At 36.7% G+C, this 23,581-nt stretch overlaps 1 protein-coding gene across 1 annotated transcript in view; it reads left to right on the forward strand.

The window, feature by feature from the left end:
* Positions 1 to 23,581, forward strand: part of Ccser1 (coiled-coil serine rich protein 1) — a 1,130,812-nt gene that overhangs the window by 340,869 nt on the left and 766,362 nt on the right.

The raw sequence follows: 23,581 nt of genomic DNA on the forward strand, positions 1-23,581 counted from the left end.
GTGGTAGATTCTTGATAATTTAGTATAAGCATTTATAGAGCTATCACCAACCACAAACAACCAAGGAAGAAAGGAAAAATAATGTTTTGGTGCCTTCTCTAACAGATATTACATGAGAGCCTATGACATACATAGTGTAAGTTTATGAAATATCTATATTATTCTCACCACTTAGTCTTCTGATCTGTTGAGGCTTAGGTGCTAAGTAATTTGTTAGTGATCATGCATCTAATAAGCAGAAGCCAGAATGCTCAAAGTCAGCCAAAAAAAATTACAAACCTTTAGAAATCTTGCAGGAATCTTCTTTCCTGATTGAAAACATCCCTGAGCCTTACATTATTTTTAATGACAATTTTTTACCTTTTTCAATATTGCTATGCATATTAGAAGAAATTCAGCCTCTGGAAATAAAAAGGCATGGATCTGAGTTAAAATTTGAGCACCATCCTTAGGTGGTAGTACACTTTGTCACCTTGCCAAAACTTAAAATCCCCTGGAAATGTGGACTCAATGAAGGATTGTCTACGTTGAGTTGGCTTGTGGTCATACAGTAGGGAATGTTCTTAATGAATTTAATTTATGTGGGACAACCCAGCCCACTATGGGTGGCACAATTCTATAGGGCTGAACCAAAAGTAATGTTTATAAGTAAGCAAGCAAGTGAGCATGCATTCATTTTTTTCTCTCTGCTTTTGACTTGTGATGTGTCCAACTGTTCTCAAGCTCTTACTACTGTGACTTCTCTATAGTGATGGACTGCATGCAGGAATTTTAAGGCGAAGAAGCTCTTTTGCTCTTACACTGGGTTTTTTTTTTCTGAATATTTTATAACAGTCAGCAATAAAACTAGGACATTCCCAGTTTACTATGTGTGACTCTTATGAGCTATTCATCTAAGCTCTTTGGATTTTAGCCCATTATCTACCAAACAGGTAAAATAATAAGACTGCTATGATAAACAAATAAAATATTCAGTTGAGCAATGGTTGTAGCATTAATTATGTATCCATGTATAATGCAAATTGTGTGAGAATAATAGACATCATGAATAGTAAAAATTAAATACCTGCAGGCCAGAAGAGGGTGCCAGATCTCATTACAGATGGTTGTGAGCCACCATGTGGTTGCTGGAAATTGAACTCAGGACCTCTGGAAGAGCAGTCGGTGCTCTTAACCTCTGAGCCATCTCTCCAGCCCGTATGGAAAAACAAAAATCCCAGGATAGCCAAAAGAATCCTGTACAATAAAACAACTTCTAAAGGCATCACAATCCCTGACTTCAAGCTCTACTATAGAGCTACAGTAATAAAAAACAGCTTGGTATTGGCATAAAAACAGACATGTGGACCAATGGAATCAAATTGAAGACCCTGACATTAACCCACACACCTATGAACATATAATTTTTGACAAAGAAGCCAAAAGGGTACAATGGAAAAAAGAAAGCATCTTCAACAAATGGTGCTGGCATAACTGGATATCAACGCGGAGAAGGCTGCAAATAGATCCATATCTGTCACCGTGCACAAAACTTAAGTCCAAGTGGATCAAGGACCTCAACATAAATCCAGCTACACTGAACCTGATAGAAGAGAAAGTAGGAAGGAGTCTTGAACGCATTGGAATAGGAGATCACTTCCTAAATATAACACCAGTAGCACAGACACTGAGAGAAACAATCAATCAATGGGACCTCTTGAAACTGAGAAACTTTTGTAGAGCAAAGGATACGGTCAACAGGCAAAACGACAGCCTACAGAATGGGAAAAGATCTTCATCAACCCCACATCTGACAGAGGACTGATATCCAGAATATATAAGGAACTCAAGAAATTAGACATCAAGACAACCAACAGTCCAATTGAGAAATGGGCTTTAGAACTAAACAGAGATTTCTCAACAGAGGAAACTCAAATGGCTGAAAGTCATTTAAGAAATTGCTCAACATCCCTAATCATCAGGGAAATGCAAATGAAAACAACTCTGAGATACCACCTTATGCCTGTCAGAATGGCTAAGATCAAAAACACTGAAGACACTTCATGCTGGCGAGGATGTGGAACTAGGGGAACTCTCCTCCACTGCTGGTGGTACAACCACTTTGGAAATCAATATGGTACTTTCTTAGAAAATTGGGAATCAATCTCCCCCAAGATCCTGCTATACCACTCTTGGGCATATACCCAAGAAATGCTCCATCATACCACAAGAGCACTTGCTCAGCTATGTTCATATCAGCATTGTTTGTAATAGCCAAAAACCTGGAAACAACCTAGATGCCCTTCAACTGAAGAATGGGTAAATACATTGTGGCACATATACACAATGGAATACTACTCAGCAGAGAAAAACAATGACATCATGAGGTTTGCAGGCAAATGGATGGATCTAGAAAAAAATCATCCTGAGTGAGGTAACCAGACTCAGAAAGACAAATATGGTATGTACTCACTCATAGGAGGATGCTAGATGTGGAACAAGGATGACTGGACTGCTACTCACATTACCAATGAGGCTACCTGGAAAACAGGACCCAAGAAAGACACGGAGAAATGGATGAGATCTACATTAACAGCCTGGACATGAGTGGGAGCAATGAAGGGTGAGGGGTCGAGGGAAAAGGCAGGAGATCCTAGCTGGATCAAGAAAAGAGAGGGAGAACAAGGAATAGGAGACCATGGTAAACGAAGACCACATGAGAAAAGGAAGAAACAAAGAGCTAAAGAGGCCCACAGAAATCCACAAAGATACCCCCAAGAAGACTGCTGGCAATGGCCGAGAGACAGCCGGGACTGACCTACTCTGGTGATGGGATGGCCAAATACCCTAATAGTTGTGCCAGAAACCCCATCCAAGGACTGAGGAATCTGGATGCAGACATCCACGGCTAGGCCGCCGGGTGGAGCACTGGGAGTCTAATTAGCAAGAAAGAGGAGGGTTTATATGAGCGAGAATTGTTGAAACCAGGGTTGGATAAAGCACAGGACAGATAACCAAATGAATGGAAACACATGAACTATGAACCAAAGGCTGAGGGGCCCCCAACTGGATCAGGCCCTCTGAATAGGTGAGACATTTGATTGGCTTGATCTGTTTGGGAGGCATCTAGGCAGTGGTACCAGGTCCTGGGCTCCTTGCATGAGTTAACTGTTTGAAACCTGGGACTTATACAGGGACACTTGGCTCAATCTGGGAGGAGGGGACTGGACCTGCCTGGACTGAGTCTATCAGGTTGATCCCAGTCCTAGGGGAGACCTTGATCTAGAGGAGGTGGGAATGGGGGGTGGGCTGGGGGAAGGGGAGGGGGCAGGAAGGGAGAGAATAAGGGAATCTGTGGTTGTTATGTAGAACTGAATAGCATTGTAAAATAAAAAAAAAAAGCAAAGAAAAAAAAATAAATAAATACCATGACATGTTTACAGATGGTGAAATAGGCTGGACAGATGCCTCAAGAAGTAGTAAAGATACTTCTAGGAAATCATGAGAGCATGTGTACAATCCCTAGAACCCATGTAATGGAGGGAGAGAACCTACTCCCACAAGTTATACTCCGACCTCCATAGACCGTCTGTGGCATTTGTGGCCACAAACACGCATACTCAGAGCTGCTAAAAATATGAACTCCTCGGCATAGTGGCACACACCTTTAATCTCAGCACATGGAAGTCAGAGGCAGGCAGATCTCTGTGAGTTTGAGGCTAGCCTGGTCTACAAAGTGAGTTCCAGGACAGACTCAAAAGCTACACAGAGAAACTCTGTCTCAAAAAACCAATATATATATATATATCCTAAAGTTGACATTTCACACTTGCCCAAGTCAAAGATTAAACATTCTCTTCACAAAAGGTAGTTGCAGAGAAGGAAAATAAAAGTTGAACAATTATACATTTATGAGCCCACTGAGTCTACTGTAAAGTGTTTTTAATCATCATGCTTCATTCATTTGAAAAGTTTGCTTATAACACTCCACCACTATGCTTTTGTCTATCTGTCCAAATTGCAGATGAAATAATTTTCAATAGTGATATTCTTAGTATAAAGAGCAGCAAGCCCTTGTGTTCTTGCTGAAATGAATACATTTCATAATTGTTAGACTTTGCTTCTTAATGTTACACTGACTAGATATTTTATGTAAATATTAAGTATTTTTTCCATAAGAAAAACCAAGAAATCGTTTTATTTGTGTGCCACAATATATTCATAAGAAACATCCCTAGACTTATAGCACCAAAATATAATTCTTTGAATGACCCTATAGTGTAGTAATGTGTTTACTATAGTTAAACTTCATTGGTTCATAGTTTTTATGTAACTCTTGAGAAGTCATTCATGGGGCACTATATGTGTCGGGATTGTATAGTTGTGATACCTATTTAGGCATGTTTACACATTATTCAGAAAATTTTTTTTAAAAGAATGATTTCTGGATGAATTTAGAATATAGAAGTGATAGATGTATGCATAAAAACTACCAATAAGCTACACATTTTCTGTTCCTCACCAGCAGGAACGTTCTATCAATTGTACCTTTTTGTTTTGTGGTTTTACAGAGTCAAACCATCCATTACACAGGCCAAGCTAGCTGGGCTCGCCACTGAACTCCACCCAGAACCCCACTTGCACATGTCGGAGTCCTCATTTTATTTTTTTCATTATTTTGCTTATTGAAATCATTTTAAATATCTGTTAGCATAATTTATTACTATTGTATTTTGAAAGCATTGTGCTTCATCTCATAATAAATCCATGACTGGAGATACAGTACAGAATGGATGAACGTGTTTGTTTCTGTGGGTTTATTTTCTGGATGCATCATGCCTCTCAGAGATGCTAATGATCAGTAGTCTGCACACTGCCCAGCTCTAAAGCAACACTTCAGATCATGAGAGTCACTGTGACACACATGCAGATGAACAATGTGGATATTAATGTTGCTGCTGGGATTCAGGCTGTGGTTCCACATTTGCATGCCATGCACTTGTCACTCTATAGTGTGTTGTTATAGATAAATGTTGGCCTGAAGGTATTTTCATGACTTTTTCTGTTTACATGTTGTTAGTGAAATGAAGCATTCCAGGATCATAGTAATCGCTGCTAATGGGGAGAAACACAGCATGAGCCATTCCTCTCCGAGAAGAATAAAGACTCTGCATACAGGCTTAGTTACACATTCAGTTATGGGGAACTTGGATTGCTTGAAAATGGGCTTCATTTTCACCAAAAGGTTTAAAATATTTAATGTTATTTATTAACTCAGTATCTGCAAGACAATGAAAAATGTTTGCTTAATTGAAACTTCTGTATATGTTTTAATGTGTTTGTCCACATTTAATAGAACAAACCATATGTAACTAAGTCAATTTGATCACTCTTGAGCATAACAGATGTAGTAAGCATTAAGGAGGGGATTATTAACTTATTAGGGATGATCTTACAATCTCCCCGCCCCCCCAAAAAAAAAGTTTTCTCAGGTTGCTGGGAAATTTGAAATTATGAATGTACCAGGATTCAAACTGACAACGTATTAAGCATATGACTTCTAAGAAGAGGCATTCATAGCTATTTCTTAATGCATATATTCACTTGATCCTAAAGCCCTTACTGAGTTTGAAGGTTTCCATTTTCACTGAAGTACTCTAATCCGGAAAGCTTCATGGTAAACTTCATTAACTGTTCATCTTCCTGCATTCTTTCCCGTTGGAATTATTTATCATAGCACAAGTTTCTTATAGCTGAATTTTACAATGTTGGTGGCTTATCATGACTTTGCACTTGATACAGAAACCTGATGAATGCATACCCAAAAACACAGAGTTCTGAGGCACTTTTGATGAAGAACAGCACCCCCTCTGTCTCTGTCTCCCTCCCTTTTCTCCCTCCCTCTCTCTTTCTTCTTTGGTACTTATTGTTACAGTTAAATCTAATGCCAAAACAACAAGCATTTAATTATATGTGTTTCATAAACCAAAATATGAAGATGGAAATTCTATTTTTCCTGTAGATTCAACTGTTTTGCTATAAAAAATTAAACAAAATGTCTTATAAAAAAGAATCTCACAGCTTTGTTTTTCTTAAAATAAATGTAAGAGAGACCTATGTAAAGCCAAAATGGACATTTGTTTATATACTAGGACTCCAGAGTGTACTACTTTGTTTTATGAATAAAAATTGTCCAAACATGACAGGGAAGGTTGGAAATATATGAATATATATTCAGATAGATCATTAAACTATACATTTATTTGTTTGAAGCATATATTATAGAGTCTGGTACACAGTGGAGAATAAAGAAAATCTTTGTATTGTTACTTTTTATTTATTAAATATTTTACAGACAAAATTTGATTTTTCCCTCTAAGCAAACTTATTTATATTTTATTATTTATTTATTTATTTTTTTTGGGGGGGGGGGGTTGAGACAGGGTTTCTCTGTGTAGCTTTGCACCTTTCCTGGAGCTCACTTGGTAGCCCAGGCTGGCCACGAACTCACAGAGATCTGCATGGCTCTGCCTCCCGAGTGCTGGGATTAAAGGTGTGCACCACCACCTCCCGGCCTTTTTTTTTTTTTTTGGTTTTTTATATTTTATTAAGTATTATTTTAATAAGTAATAAGTAATACGAACAAGAGGATTTTGTTCCAAAGCGTCAATACATCAGATGTAAATTATAATTGGATATATAATTTAATGTGAGCTTGTAGGCCATATATATATATATATATATATATATATATACATATATATATAATATATGTATGTGTGTGTATGTATATATATATAATGTGAAACAAATATAGGTTTTGATTATATTTTAAAACAATTATTCTTTTAAATTTAGACTACTCATTATATAGAACTCACTCTGTAGACCAGGCTAGCCTCAAACTCACAGAGATCTGCCTACCTCTGCCTGTGAGTGCTGGGATTAAAGGCATATGCCACCATTGCCAGGCTATTTTAAAGTTTTTAACTGGAGAGTTTTGTGAAAAATGTGAAATTCATTTTAAGAATGATATATTTTATATTTAAAGATTTTTTTAAAACAGCATTTTTTTTTTTTTTGTTCTCCTTTCAATTAGTCATCACCTAAGAAGTTTAAAACACTGAAGGGAAAACCTGTGTGTAACACCTTCATGAATGGGCTGCGGGGCTTAAGAGCAGGACAGAGCAAGCCAAACATTCATGAGGCCCTGGGTTTAGTGCCTAGGAAAGAAAACAACAAAACATAAAAAGAAAACCACAACAGCAACAAAAATCCAATACAATAGTGACCACAGGGTAATTTACAAAACTAAATATATACATATTCTAAACATATATTTTCTGAATAGTTAGATGTTTCCTTAGCTTGTGTCTTGATTTAATGTTAGTAAAATAAAATTCAGTGATAGCAGTTTAGTGTTCTGTGTTCATAAGTGACCTATCACACTTTGGTTTCATCTGCTCTTGCCTTTACCCTTGCTCACCTCCTCTCTTCTATTTCACCCTGGATCCTCCTATTTTCTGTTTATTGTTTGTGTTCATGCTTATTATGTTTTAATGAGAAAAACATACTATGCTTTGTGTTTTATTAATTTCATTTCATTTTGTTATATCCTTCAGTTCCATATGCTTGCTTGTGGTCGATGAGATATAATTCTTCTTTATGGCTGAGAAATGCCTCAGTTGTGTATGTAGTATATTTCTTGTCCCTAAATGCTCAGCAGGACTGATTCTGTCCCTTGGCTGCTAGGCACAGTGTCATAGTGCACCTGGGTATGCAGGTGCCTCCTTTATGTGATGGACTCAGTCTCTTTTGGGTGCACACTCAGAAGTAGTATGGCTACATCTTGCCATAGTTTTTCTTTAAAGTTGCTGAAGATGCTTCCTATGTTTTATTTTTTAAATGGTGAATTAGTATTTATTTAACTTATTTATTTTACATCTTGACCTCCCCTGCCTTCTATCTTCCCACTCCTTCCCTCTTCCTCCCTTTCCCCCCTCAATCTACCACTGCCCTGTAATCACTCAGAAAGGAGCAGGCCTCCCATGGACTTCAGCAAAGCATGACATATCAAGCTACCATGAGACCAAGCACTTCCCCCTGTATTCAGGCTGGGCAAGGCAATCCAGCACCTTATATATTCTTAAAGGCAGCACTAAGCTAACAGTTTGATAGTGTTTCACTTCTCCACATTGTGCCATCATGTTTTATTTTCTTAATTATTTGGTAAGTCAATTTCAGAGGCAAAGTGGGACAACAGGAAGTGTATACAAATAAGTAATGTGGTACGTCACAGTGTGAATATAATCTGAACAGTGTGGTCCACCACAGTTCATGTTCACAGTATTAGCAAGGTGGTCCACCACAGTGCATGTATACAACTTGAGAAGCATGGTCTACCAGCGGGTATATACAATCTGAACACTGTGGTGCACAACAGTATGTATATACAAGAAGAGAAGTGTGGTCCACCACAGTGTCTACATACAATCTGAGCAGTGTGGTCCACCACAGAGTGTGTATATAGTCTGAGCAGTGTGGTCCACGAAAGAGTGTGTATACAGCTGGAGAAGTGTAATCCACCACAGTATGTGTATACAGTCTGAGCAGTGTGCTCCACCACAGTGTGTATACAGTCTGAGCAGTGTGGCCCACCACAGTCTGTATACAATGTGAACAGTGTGGTCCACCAGTGTGTGTATATGGTCTGAACAATGTGGTCCACCAAGTGTGTATGTGGTCTAAGCAGTGTGGTCCACCACAGTGTGTGTCTACAGTCTGAGCAATGTGGTCCACCATAGTGTGTGCATACAGTCTGAGCAGTGTGGTCCACCACAGTGTCTATGTGGTCTGAGCAGTATGGTCCACCACAGTGTGTGTCTACAATCTGAGCAGTGTGGTCCACCACAGTGTGTGTCTACAATCTGAGCAGTGTGGTCTACCACAGTGAGTGTCTACAGTCTGGGCAGTGTGTTTCACCACAGTGTGTGTGTGTGTGTGTGTGTGTGTGTGTGTGTGTGTGTGTGTATGTGTGTGTGCGTGTGTGGTCTGAGCAGTGTGTTCCACCACAGTGTGTGTATATGGTCTGAGTGAGCAGTGTGTTCCATCACAGTGTGTGTATGGTCTGAGCAGTGTGGTCTACCACAGTGTGTGTATGTGGTCTGAGCAATGTGGTCCATCATAGTGTGTGTATGTGGACTGAGCAGTGTGGTCACCACAGTGTGTGTATATGGTCTGAGCAGTGTGCTCCACTGCTGAATTCTTTGTGCTAGTAGGAATGCTTCCTGAGCAGTCCATATAACACATATCCAAGAAAGTACTGCAAAACAGACCAATCTAGTTAAGGAAGTGAATTTTAAATTTAAGTAATTCTGTTTACATGATTTTATAACTATGTTATATGAATAATATTTGCCTTTTCCGTTGATGCATTTCAACAATGATACAATAATTGTGTGATATAGATTGTCTTTTGCATGTACTTATCTACAAACCTACTTTGAAGAACATTCACAGTGATAACAATGAGGCATGTCAGGATTGATGAGCTTAAATTTTTTAAGTTTTTTTTTTTTTCAAACTTAAGATCACAGTGGCAGAAAAGTTGAGGTTTAAAACTATGTCATTTTTATGAACCAAAATACATTTTATGTTCAATAACCTTACTACATATGTTATATATTTAATTATTCTGAGACCTAAATTTGTTTGTTGCTCTGATTTTCAAACATTTGAGAATGAGGTCTAGGATAATTGTCATAAACCTAACACAGGCATCAACAGATAATTGGTAATGGAAGGAAGAGACACAAATTCAGAAACATGAACAATCTTATATTGGCTACACTAACCTTATCAAAGACAACGGAGAATGTGCAATATAACCTTTATTTTTAGTCCAGGCCAGTTCTGCAATAAAATATCAGTATGTTACACAAATATTAATGGCTTCTCATTAAATTCACCCAAAACCATTGCTCACAGATGTGATACGGTTTTTTTTTTTTTTAATTTATTGTCAGCAATATACATGTTCACTCTGATGAAAGAAAATTCCTTTCTTTATATGCTGGCAAAACCAAATCTGTATTAATAAAGATGACATTTTATTTTCAACCATAAGTGATCTCTCTTCAATTCACCCTATTTGACAAATCTACCAACTTCAGAGTTCATGTTCTAGCACAGTGTCCACCCAGTCTTTGCTGGGATCCACAGTTATAGAACTTTGAGAATTAATGTTGGAATGGGCAGCTCAAAATGGTGAGGACAAGGAAGTTGAAATTACGTGGCTGGCACATTTTATGTGCAATAAACATAGTTTTGAGAATACAATGAATGCTCTCTCTATACATAAATTACAAGACAAGAGACATACTACTGGATATATGTTGATTTCAGAGATAATGGAAAATGCAGTGAAAGTAGTTGCCTTATAAAAAGAATATATGATATGACAAGAACCACACCTCAAAAGCTTATGTGAGGAGGATGATCCCCTGTGGGCCTTGCATTTCCACAGGTTTTGTAAGCAAACATACATGCCACATTTCATGGTAAATATCATTCTTTTCAAGAATGCTTGTTTGTGTAGGAATCGGCCTCCGATGACAACAATGGACAGTTTGACGTGTGGCCTTGGAAAGTCATAATAGTGTGTCCCTTATGTAACAAATGCCAGACCTGGTTGTTATGCATATGGAAGACTACTTCCCAAGCTTACCCTCTGGTAACACAAGTCACTGTCACTGTGGGTGTCTCCTTGTTGCTCTGCATTGCTCTGTATCAACTGGATGTTGAGAGATCTTTGTTTTTGGTCCCTAAATCTGATTCTTATGCCTTCATTAATGAAAATGTCAGGTTAAGTTATGACTTTCTAAGTAGGATGAAGTTGGAACATTTCATTTTTTCAAAATAGTTTTGACTTCAGTACTCATAAAATGTTCTTGACATCTCAAATGATGGAAAACATGTTTAATTATTGAATGGTTTTTAATCAGTTATGTATCTTTAAACTGAAGTTTCCCAAGAAATAACTCCACTCTATGTGCAGAGTACATGGAGACTTCAACTTTGAGGCCAGGCATGTGCGTGTCTATGATGTTTTATTCTCTGTTAGAGCTTCCTTTGACTGAGTCCAGAGTCCAAGATAAACTGTTTCTCTTTGTGACTAGTATTACTCACTTGAAGGCAACTGATAACCAAGTTGGCTCATGATGTCCTGTCACAGCCACAGTTTTCACACGTGCTCTCAGAGGAGAAAATTTGAGGTGTATACATGTGAATGTGGGAGTAGGATTTTAAATACCAGCATATACTGTATGTCACATATGTAAAATATACACAGTCAATGATAATGATAATGGAACTGAGAAGTACATATAAACAGTATAGAAATGTGATACTTCTGCCAACTGCCTAACGTGCATAGAATGTTAGTCTAGAAAATACTGTACTTTCACATGTTATTTAAAATTTTCAATTTCCCTTCTTTCATGTTTTATTTATCTCATGCCCAATCATTCTGATTCTTTTGGGATGTTTTTATTAAGGGTATTTCAAGCAGTGTTCTGTTTAGCGACTTCATTCTTTAGTAATAAAGAAAGCTGCTTATTCTGAAGCTTTATCTCTCTATTCAAGTATGCCATGATTTTGTTCATTTGGTTCTATCTTTATGGGATTCTCTCCTCACTTCACCCCATTTGTCCTGATAGCATCATATTAAAATCCAATACTTGCATCAAATGCAACTGCTTTCAAGATAGAATCTCAAGTTTCTGTAGCTGTCCAGAATAACTGTGTCTCTGTGCATTTGCTACACATGGCTATAATAGAGGCGTGGGTGGTTTTCTTTATTCAGCCACATGCCCATACTTCAACACTTGCTCTAACTACATCCCTTACTAGATAATGGAAACTATAAGAATAGAAATCAGGACAAATGAAGTCATTCTTCTTTCTCCAGCCTGCGGAAGAGTTGAGTTGTTAAGCTTTTCTCTTTACTAAGTTGATATTGATGTGCTTTTATATTTGTTTTAAAAGTCAATTTCATAATACTATGACATAGTAACTAAAAGAAATGTATGTCAAAGGTATTCAGATACTATTATTTTCTTGTCTGACAGATTAAAAGTAACCCAGCACTATTAAGTAAAAATACGTCAGTCTATCATAGTCTTCCTTTTGATAGATAAGAGGAAGCTAGAGGGAAAATTTTCTGCTTGAGATATTAACCTAATTCTTAAATTGTATATCAGTATATATGGTTTGATCCATCACACCATGAATAGGTCACACAATTCCAGTAGTTATTAAATATCTTGATCGGACTGTCAATCTCCTTCAAGTGCTAGAACAGAGAGTATTTATATTATTAATTATACCACTTGGATGGTGTGCTTCTAAGGTTATGTAAATACACAAAAGTCAAACCAATAATTTCTATAAACTACATAATAAACCTTTCGTGTTAATATTATAAATGTGTTATTTTTGGTAAAAGCATATCTGCTCATAATAATCAGACATATTTACTAATACGTGTTGAACACACAGAGCTACCGGAAGATTACAGATGCTAGACTAACTCGTATGTCATTGCAGTGATGACAGAAGGAGACATTGAATCTCAAAACATCAATTAATAACCAAACACAAAAGGCAGTCTGTGATGACACAATTATAGGAAAAGGAGTGTTGTATAGTAGTTTGAATGAGAACAGTCTCCACTGACTTATGTGTCTGAATACTAAGCAGTTGATAGAACTGTTTGAGAAGGATTAGGAGGTGTAGCCTTATTGGAGATGGTATGCCACTGGCAGAAGAACTCATGCCATAACCAGTGTGCTATTTCTGTCTTCTACTTGTGGATAAAGAGGTGAGCTCTTAGTTGTTCCTGTTGTCATGCCTGCCTTCTTCCATCATGGGCTTTAGCCCTCTGGAACTGTAAAACCAATCAATTGCTTTCTTTTTTAAGTTGCTTAGATCATGATTTTTCATCATAGCAGTAAGTGCATATTGCCTTTCTTTAAAAACTGAGCTACTTTGACAACTAAGTTGTAACTTTTTTCTTGTGAAATGTGGGTAAATTCAGTAACTTTAGAACTTGAACTACAGGTCAAAGGCACAATACTTTGACCCCATGTTGCTTTATTGTCCCTTGAGATCAGAAGGATCTATTTAAATCTCAGTTGGTTTACGGAGAGAACACTACAAATCTCAGAAAAGACATTAATGAATAATGCATGGATTTCCTAGTGTAGAAAAACCCAAAATAAACATTTTCTGAAATGTACTTTAGGTCTTTTATGACTGGTGTGCTTCATTTATGTGTGTTTATTAAAAATTATTCTCATAGAAATATTTTTGCACCAGTATATCTGAAGAGAATCATATTTTCTAACAATTTATGAATACTGTTTAGTATATATAATTCATATATTCAATGGTTACTATATACATTAAAACACAAAGCCCCTTTCTTTGATATACACAATAAGTAAGCAATATAGCATGAAAAGATATCCTTATAAATTATCTAGGAAAGGTAATCTTATTTGAGAAAATGCCTCTATATGAATGGCCTGTAGTCAACTATAGGACATTTTATTGACTAATGATTGATGTAGAAGGGCCTCACCTACTGTGGGTAGTGCCATCCTTGGGCAAGTGGTCATGGGTGGTGTAAGAAAGCAGAATGAGCAAGCTATGTGGAGCAAACCAGTAAGCGGCATTTCTTCATGGTCTCTACTTCTGGTTCTGCCTTAAGTTTCTGCTTAACTTCACCCAGTTAATGAGTGTGTCCTGAGATTTGTGAGAAGAAATAAACCCAGGTTGCTTTTGGCTATGGTGTTCTATCACAGCAATAGAAAACCTACCTAAGGCACCGTCTTAAACAAAAGATAAACTAGGTCCCCCAAGTTTAATCAGTATATTTATTATAGAAATTTCTCTGTATATACAAACTGCTCAAATTTTTCCAAACACTTTAGACTCTTGCTCAGTACATTCCCCCTTTCTTTTCCTTCTTTTCTTTCATTGCTTTTAAAACACTGGTATAAAAAAGCTAATAGCACGTGTTCTTTTTGCTAGATCAGTATAATTTAAAATTACTGTGTTCATTTAAAATGTATATATCTTGTAACAACATTGAAATGAAAATTGTTCATATCTACATGAAGTATTTTTTTCAATCTCAATGTAAAATTATTTCAGATTATAGAACTTTTAGGCAGGTATCCATATAGGAAAAGTTTAGAGTACCAAAGAGACAATTGCTTTCGGAATGTTGGAAAGCATGTCCTAAAGTTTTGGTTGATAATTTAAGAGGACAATATACTTTGAGAACAGAAAATAGTCTGTCACCTAGAAGACAAGATAATCACGGAAACTAACCATCAATTTGTGCTCTTCTAATGAACAGAGAGAGAAAATGAGTTAAAGTCGATTTACTAATACTACCTCTGAAAAGAAATTTCAGCACTATAATGTAAGACTTACAAGATTTATGGTGCATGTTACTCCATTTTAAATCAGGATAATTCTACACTAAAACACAGCTCATATAATGTTCTAATGTAACCTCTCAGGCAACTTTTCCCCTGATAAAAAGAGGACACTTGCAGAATAGCTAAAATGTTTTTCTTTCTAAATGCAGTAAAATTTATTGACAGAACATGTAGCTCCTTACTGAATAGCACTGGATTCACCAAGTGCCTTCAGATTCCTGCTTTGGGCACACACCATGCCCCAAGCATCTCTATGTTTTATGTTGTATTTCTATGGATAAGAAGTAATTTCCTAAAATAACAATGTTGTATAGTCCCCCATCAACTAAGAACTCATTAGTTGAATCAGTTACCTGGAGAGTTGAGAGGGGTAAAGGCTTGGACATTGCATTGGAATATTGGGACTGAGCAGTTAGAAAAAGTGATTAGCCTATGAGTTGAAAAAGAAAAAAGAAATTTTATATAGCTTCTAATGAATTCTGATTTTGTATACAGCAATAATACTCTAAAGCAAAGCTGAAGATTATAGAGAGGAATGTGGTAGAAATTGTCTGAGGAGCAAACTAGTGGGACAGTGACACTCTGTGTCCAAGCGTTCACTCTAGGAGCTCCCTGAAAGCAGAATACAGAGTTTTTCAAAAGAAGTCCTAGAGACCCACTTTTGTTCACATACACAAAATGTATCAGAAATGTTTGTTGAGTAGCAATAACTCACAAGAATAAGGTCGATCTTCAAAGGCTAAATAATGCTAATGTCTTTCATGTGGAAACCTTACAATCACTCTGCAGTGAACTTGGCCTGTACCTTTCTAGCCCCGAGGGTTGTGACTTTCAGTGTGGTACATCATTCAGGCATTTGTCAACAGCTTTCTCTAAAGAGGGTGGGGAAGTGAAGATGCACACACTGGGGACAGACTTTCCATGTTTAAAGCCTAGAATATCCTTTTCAAATATAAAACAATAGGTGTGAAACAAGCAAACTTTGCCATTTGGGTCTTGTGTACTCTGAATGAGCTTGTTTGATTTTTGAAGTTTATTTTTCTGTTATCCTGACTAAGTGAGCTGTTTTGAGGTAAAGAATGAACTGGAGGGTCCTTTTCTCAGCCCCTCTTTGGCTAGGCTAAGAGAGAGTCTGCGTATTTCCTTTTTATTCTCAGCCCTCTTGCAAAAAACATTGATACCAATCTATTTCTACTGCTGCTTTGAAAGAGAAGCCCTGCCACCCACAGCCACTGTTATCGTGTTTAAATGTCAACTACACTAAAGCACAGAAAGAAAGAACCAGAGATAACATTCAAAAAAGAAGACAGCGCCCAGGGATCTATGTGACTGTGTTTCCAGAGCTGGAAAGGACTTGTCAACAGCAACACAAACCATTGTGTGCTTACTGACTTATCTGACCTTGAGATTATATCCACAGCATCATGTTAAATGTATGATTGGAATATCGTTTTTGTTTCGCTGTATTGATCAATAAGGAAGGGTAAGTCTGCTACTTTAAGCTGTCATTCAATCAGTTCAATATGACAATCTGTGTCTCCTGTTTCAAGGTCTAGGCTCAGTTTCTCTTACAAACATCAAGGATTTTGTTTGTTGCAGCAAGAGTTTATATGGTAGACATTTTTTGTGACATTTACTTAATAACTAAGCTGTGCTTTGATACTGGTCATCAGACCTTGTAAGCTTAGCAATGTCCATTGGTGGGTCCCATTCAGAGAGAAAGAAGGAACCATCAGTTTTGTTTCTTTTCCATTTATGGTCAAGTTTCTATTATTTACAAAGTAATTACATTTTTCTAGTCAGACATCTTTAAAGGTCTTCCTTGTCAACTGTGGGTTGCTCTCTGAATGTTTATGGGGATTTTGACATCGCCATTGGAATTACAGTATGTTTGAAGTAATTTCATACTGTAAGCTATCTACATATATCTCAGGAAATTAGTTTTTATAAAATTTCACAATTTTAGTTTTTTAGGAAATCATTACATATTTTCATAATAATCATGACTGACTTCTCATATGTTTAAGAAATACTGGGTTAAACTGTTAAAAGAAATTTTTGCTAGGATTTAATAGTTAGTATTATACTAATGTCATGGCTTTCTAAGTACTTAAATATTTAAAACAAATTTTATAATTAAAATATTGTAATTCTTTTTAGCTTTTTTTATAAACCAATTTTTAGTCCTGAGATCTATAATTGCACCATCTAAGCACATGATTATGATCTGTATTATATCAGATTTTAGTTTTGAGATAACCTCAAACACAACATAGCTTCTTTTTAAATGTAATATTTATGGGTATTTTGTTTGTATGTATGTCTGTGAACTTTGAGGACACTTAGTGCCTATGGAAGCCAGAAGAGGGTGTTGGGTCCCCTAGAACTGGAGTTACAGTTGTAAACTTGTAAACTTACAGTTGACTTGTAAACTGCTATGTGGGTCTGGGAAAACTTCAGTTTTCCCAATTCCTCTGGAAGAGCAGCCAGTGCTCTTAACCATTGATAGCACATGATATTTTCATATGTTACAACTGAATGTCACATTTGCAAAATGTTTATGTAAATTTTAACCAGATACCTAGAGGGGAATTTTGAAGATATTTTCAAGATGCACTTGTATAATGCAATTATCAGAAACAAATGTGCATACAGACACATTTAAATAAATAACCATGAAAGAAATATTTACATACAAGCTTTTAAATAATTACATGTTGTAGTTGTTATGTGTTGGCAAATAAAGGAAATGTGTCTTTGAATGATTAATTAAATTTCCTATATGATAATTGTGTGAAATGAGCATGATCTGGTATTTTGCTTCCCATAATTTTTACAGTGAAAAAAGGACATAAAAAGAGTAGCACTGATAATAAATATTTTGAAGTATATGGTTGCCATTTTGTAAAAGATCATTGTTATTTTGCTTATTATTCTGTGCTGAAAGAATAAAATTCTTACAGTAGAGTGGAAGTTCATAGTAAAACAGGAGTAATACAGCCAGAATTTCTGATCTTTCAAAGAAAATAGAGCGAATAATGAGTTCTCTACTGTATTTTTTCACTAAATAGTTTAAATTATTGAAAATATGTGTGTCAAATGCCTCATGAATTATCTGTTCTCATAGGTATCTGTTGTCAATTCTCAGATTCCTTACACACACATTTTGTGGTCTTTGTCTTTGTGATTTTTAACATTTTCAGAAGCTTTTCAGGGAAATATTCTTCAGAGTTCAGACTATTCATCTCTAATTTACTTTGCTTATATTATTTATAGTTTTTTAATTGTGTGTGTGTGCATGTGTGTGTGTGTGTGTGAGAGAGAGAGAGAGAGAGGAGAGAGAGAGAATGTACATATGTGTGTGCAGGTGCAGAAGAATCTAGAATAAGGAGACAGTTTCTCTGGAGTTGGTCTACAGGGAGTTGTAAGCACCTTGACATGATGCTGAGAGTCAAACATAGATATTCTGCAAGAGTAATGCACTCTCTATCATAGCTTTGACTGCTTACATAAACCTAGACATACCTGGAAGTTGGGCATATCAATTAGATAATTGCCTTCATACCATTGACCTTTGGGCTTCTCTATAGAGCATTTTCTTAATTTATAATTGATGTACGAAGGCCTAGCCACTGTAGAAGTGATATCCTTTAGTAGGAGGCCCTGAGTTGTATAAGTAAGTTAGCTAAGAAAATAATGGAGAGCAAGGCAATACGCAGTATGTCTCCATGCTCTCTGCTTCAGTTCCTGCTTCAGGTTCCTGCCTTGAATTCCTTTCTAGACTTCCCTCTATAATGGACTGTTTCCCAGGAACTGTAAGCCTCTAAACCCTTTCCTCCTCCAAGTCAATTTTAAACAGTGTTTATTACTGCAGTTGGAAGCACATTAGGACATGCTCTTAACCACTGATCCATCTCTCTATGCTCCTAATATTTCTTAGATAATCATTTTCCATATATCGATAGACAACAGTACAGATAACTATCCCAGTTATCACAGAAGTGAAATATACAGTTTAGAAAATGAACACAAAAATGTGACAGTGCATCAGAGAATTTACATTCTCTGGTGATTGATGGATTTCATAGAAGACTTGAGAGTAAAAATTTCACAGGTTTACAAAACTGATCCATATCTATTAGATAGAGAAAATCTGAGCAGTGGGAGATTTTTCTAAAGAATCACTTTTACAATATTAGAGGAAACAGAGTTAAATTTATTTCCATGTATATGAGGTGCCTTTCGTTTAGTGTGTTTTAGTTCTCTGGGAAGGATACCTGGTTACATTGTTAGCCCAATCACAGAAAACTAGATGCATAGGACACCTGTAGTAAGATGATAAATCACAATGAAAAACATTTGTATTTGAGCAGAGATTTACATATGTAGGATAATTTCTATAAACACTGATTTGGGTCATTATTTTCTTCATCTTATTATAAACATTTCATCTCAAGTCATATGTCATATGTCAGACAGAGAGCCTGAGAGAAGTAACCATATGATATTAGGTTTGGGAGAAGATTCTAAGGATAGACAGCCAGGATAAACACTAGTTTTTAAGGCAAAGCAAGAACATTCACATTTGTGTTGAGCAGCTTAGCATCCTCACCATATGTATCTTTCTTCAAAATTGGAAAGGAAACCACTGCAAATGGCAGTTTGCATAAACATCACTGCTTTGATTCTCCTTTGGGCACCTGGAAATCCATCTGTCTTTTCCCTTTTGACTGGCAATATTTTAAAAGGTGACTGGGGTGGTACCTTGTGAAGCACTCGCTTGCATGTAGAACACGAAGTGTGCAGCTTAGTGTGTTCCCAGTGGATCTCTGCAAAATGTGTCTTAACTGCACATTTGGTAACTACTATGAAGAAAAGCTTACTAGAAAGGGGAATCTGTGTACTTTTGGTCGGTGATGTACTTGCTGAGTACAAAGTTTCCCTTAAATGTGTATCTTGAAGGAAAACTGAAGGTGAGGAAGGAATGTTTGTGTGCAGAAAACACATATGTAAAGGTTCTGAGGCAGGGCAGAATTTAGCACTGCATAGGGCCTGAGTGAGGGCAGTGTGTAGGAATAAAGAGTAAGGATGTGATGTGAGTGAGATGTGGAGAAACTGACAGTTGCTGCACCATGACAGACTTGTAGGTTATGCCAAGATATGTTCAATCTAACCTTCTTTTTTCTACATCATAGATTGTGGTAAAATAACTAGTTATGTGTACATTTTTTAATCTAATGGTGAAGTATTAAGTTCTTGCAACTTACACACACACACACACACACACAGAGAGAGACAGAGAGAGAGAGAGAGAGAGAGAGAGAGAGAGAGAGAGAATGTTGATTCTGTCCTTAAACATCTCTAAATGTTTAAAGATTCAACTAAGAAACAATTTAAAGTAGATTTTTCCCTAAACAACAGAGACACTATACATTGAGAGGAAACAGGTGATTAATGAATGAAATGATCATTAGAATTTTATGGATAATTCCTTGAACAGGTAGTTTAGGTTATACTCTAGGATGTCAGTTTATTAATCTATATTTATGCTGCTATATGTGTCTTAGTCACATTCCAACTCAGCTTAAACCCAACACAAATAATCCAAGCTTTCATAAAATTAGATATATATATAGCAGATTTCCCAAATTCAGTTTTTTTTTTTTTTTGAGACAGGGTTTCTCTGTGTAACCTTGCGCCTTTCCTGGAGCTCACTTGGTAGCCCAGGCTGGCCTCGAACTCACAGAGATCCACCTGCCTTTGCCTCCCCAGTGCTGGGATTAAAGGCATGCGCCACCATGCCCGGCACAGTTTTTTATTTAATCATCTATAAATCTACATATATTGTTGGAAGTCTGGTTTGTTTTGTTTGCTTATTTATTTGGGTGGTTAGAGGTTAGGTAACTGTGACCTGTCTATTCCTGGGACATTTGTAATTCACTGAGATGATTCCTCAGATTCCAGTAGAGATGTCACTCGAGTGCATATTGGCTGTAGACAGTCTCTACAGTGAAGAATGTCAGGTATGCAGAACTCCCGAACAGCTCATGTGACAGGAAGGTAGTCAGAGCCTGGTGGGTGACACACCTTGAATTTCATCGCTTATGTTTGATATTGGAGTGTTTTTGAATGATTTGAAAAAGTTCTTGTAGTGCAAAGTAAGTTTGTCACTATCAAATTGGTATTCTATTTCAAAACATTTAGAGGAATATTGTGAAATTACTCATACTTTTTTCTCTGTGGATGGAAAAATCCTCTAATGCCTCTGTACTTTGTGTCAAGAAATATATTCTCCACTAAGCTTGTCTGTCATACTGAAAATAGATTTATATTAGAAAAATATAAATAGTATTTATAAAATAATTCTTACTGGTAAAAATAATTCTTATCTCACAAGGACTCCAAGTGCCAAACCAATGAAGTCGTTCACTACAGTAGATTAAAGTTAAATATTTTCAGTACTAGTTCATACTCTCAAATCATCTGGTCTTTGAGAATACTGTTACTACAACATTTGTTATTTCAATTATTTTTTATGGGAACTCATTTATTTTAGTTATTGATCGAGAAAGGTCCATAAGTCTCAATTCAGTCTTGCATAAATATAACTAAAATTTAAATTATAAAGACTCTCTCATCCATTCTGGGCTTGAGGGAATGTGTGGCTACTTTCATACAATCCTACAAATATCCCTGTAGGTAACCTGGGAGAGTGGTGGCTAGTAGATAGTGCATTCTTTGTTTTTGTTTGTGGTAGTTTTAATGATTAATGAACTACTGAACCCAGTAATCAGAAGATAGCCAAGAGTGGGGTATCAACCCCAAGTTCAGGAGCTGCTGTGTTCTCTGAACCATGCCTACTTATGATCACAAGAGCACTGGGGCTTCCACACTCTCCAGCTAGACAGAACTAGGACCTCTTGTGAGAATGTTTTGTGCTTTTCATGTCATCAGATTATTCTTCATTGAATTTACTTAGACACTTGGGTGCTTTAGGTACAATCATGTTCGGATTTTTAAAATGTTAATATTTACAATACTAATTATGCTATTGACTTATCAAACATAAGCTGTGTGCTCTAATCAGTCAGAAAAGTAATGGTCACAATCATAAGCATAGGGACTGGCAGCGTGAGAAGTGCTCCTGAAGACCAGGATAGCTCAGCAATTTGTTGCTGATCCCATCTGATTTGTGTTCACTGTGCTCTCATAATAGGCCTGCTTCTTCTTGTGCAAGTAAAATATCTTAGGATGCTTTCATTTGTAATTATTATTTGGAATCAACTAGTAAGAGATGCAGAGCTAAGGAGAGCCTCCAGAGTCGGTAACAGTGTTCAGCTGTCACAACTTCTGCCACTATCATTTGCCTTTGATTGTGAATTTTCACAATTGAGAAAAAATTGTGAAAATCTTCATTGTGAAAAACCTCTTCCAACTGCTGAATTATAAAACTCATGGCTAATTTTATCTTCTCTGTGTATTTCTGTTTCTTGCCCATCTTAGATATTTATTTGACAGTTGCAGAGATCTCCAGTTTTCATGTCTGTCTGTCTGTCTGTCTGTCTCCCTCTCTTTCTCTCTTTCTCCCCTATCTGTTCTGAACTGCATGACATAAGCACTAGCAACCTAAGCTGGCAATGTACAAAGCACTGCCCTGATCCTTGCTATGAAATTCAGGCAAAGATGCAAAAAGTGTAATATTTTCTCAGTTATTCTACAAAACTCAGATTACTTAGAGAAAAATAATTTGAAATCTGAATTATGTGATTTTGTACAACAATTGTCTACTTATATTCATAAGCATAAATTACAAATATCAGCTAAAGTGAGAAGCTAGTTATTGCTATTATAATCTTGTATTTGTATTTGAACTGTACATAAGCATGTATAGCATGTTTGGTACTGTCCCACTACCATGGTGATCTTTCATATGCGTCATTATATTCACATTTAACAAGTAAGGAGTAGGTAAAGCTGTATCTTCACCCTATGTCTCAGGAATCTGCAGAAGCAGTAAGTAGCTTTGGACTTAGAGCTAAGTGTAAGATTTCTCCAGATAACAACACAGTGCACATGCATGTAAACATAACTGATACTTTCATAGTTCTTATGTCTCTGAGAGTCTTGTAATGAGTGTTTATTTTGTTACTAGACTGTCATCCACCCCTGTTAAAATATCTCTTACCAATTTAGAAGACACCGTTTTTCATGAAGGCTCTGTTTGATTCTTTCCCCTTACCCTCCAAGGTTCTACAGGTAGGGGCCTGTAAACTAGACGAAGACAGGTTAACTACAGGAGCATGAGCAACTTACTAACAGGTGTGACTTCAGCCACAGGCAGCACTCAGTGGAGTGAGGAGTGACTTAAAGGACAGTTAGCACTGAAATTATTACATACCTTAACTAACAAAGGGTAGATTATAGAGAATTAACAAGACAAAGAATGTGGCTGAGGGTTTAGGACAGCAAGTTAGGTGGTGGAAATAAATGAGAAAGTAAGGGAAGACAAGCCTCAGTCAGCATGGCGTGTTGGAGTCCTCTGCTGTACCTCAGGACCAGGGCATGGAGAACTGTCTTCAGAAGTCAGCATCCATATCTCTGGTGCAGAAGGAAGAGGGACCTTTTAAAACCTGCATCTGATTTTAGACACATGGGCTGTGTTTGTGTGTGGGGTGTTGAGCAGAGGACTTTTCTCCAATCTTCCTTTTGTCACTTGCCTTCAGGAAAAAAATGGGTCTCATGCTGGACTGACAGTTTTTCAGGTGTGACACAGTTTTCTTCTTTTCCATGCTAATGCCACTGTGGATTTACACATTTTCTACTTATGCCACTGTTTTTAACATAAAATCCTATGTGTGCTGCCTTTCTAACTAAAATTGTTATTGGTTGACTTAGCAATTTAAATCAGTGTCTATTAAACTAATTTCTTACAATTTTTCCTCTGAATATTTTCATTCAAGTTAATGTAAGCACATCATCAGAAACTTTAGATATGAAATTTGTCTTCTAGTGGTTTTTATTGTCTCAACATTTATAAATGGTTTAAATAAGCACCCTGTATAAATGAAATACTGATTGAGGAGATGTCATGG

Source organism: Peromyscus leucopus, chromosome 3 (assembly GCF_004664715.2).
Source record: "Peromyscus leucopus breed LL Stock chromosome 3, UCI_PerLeu_2.1, whole genome shotgun sequence".
Classification (NCBI taxonomy): domain Eukaryota; kingdom Metazoa; phylum Chordata; class Mammalia; order Rodentia; family Cricetidae; genus Peromyscus; species Peromyscus leucopus.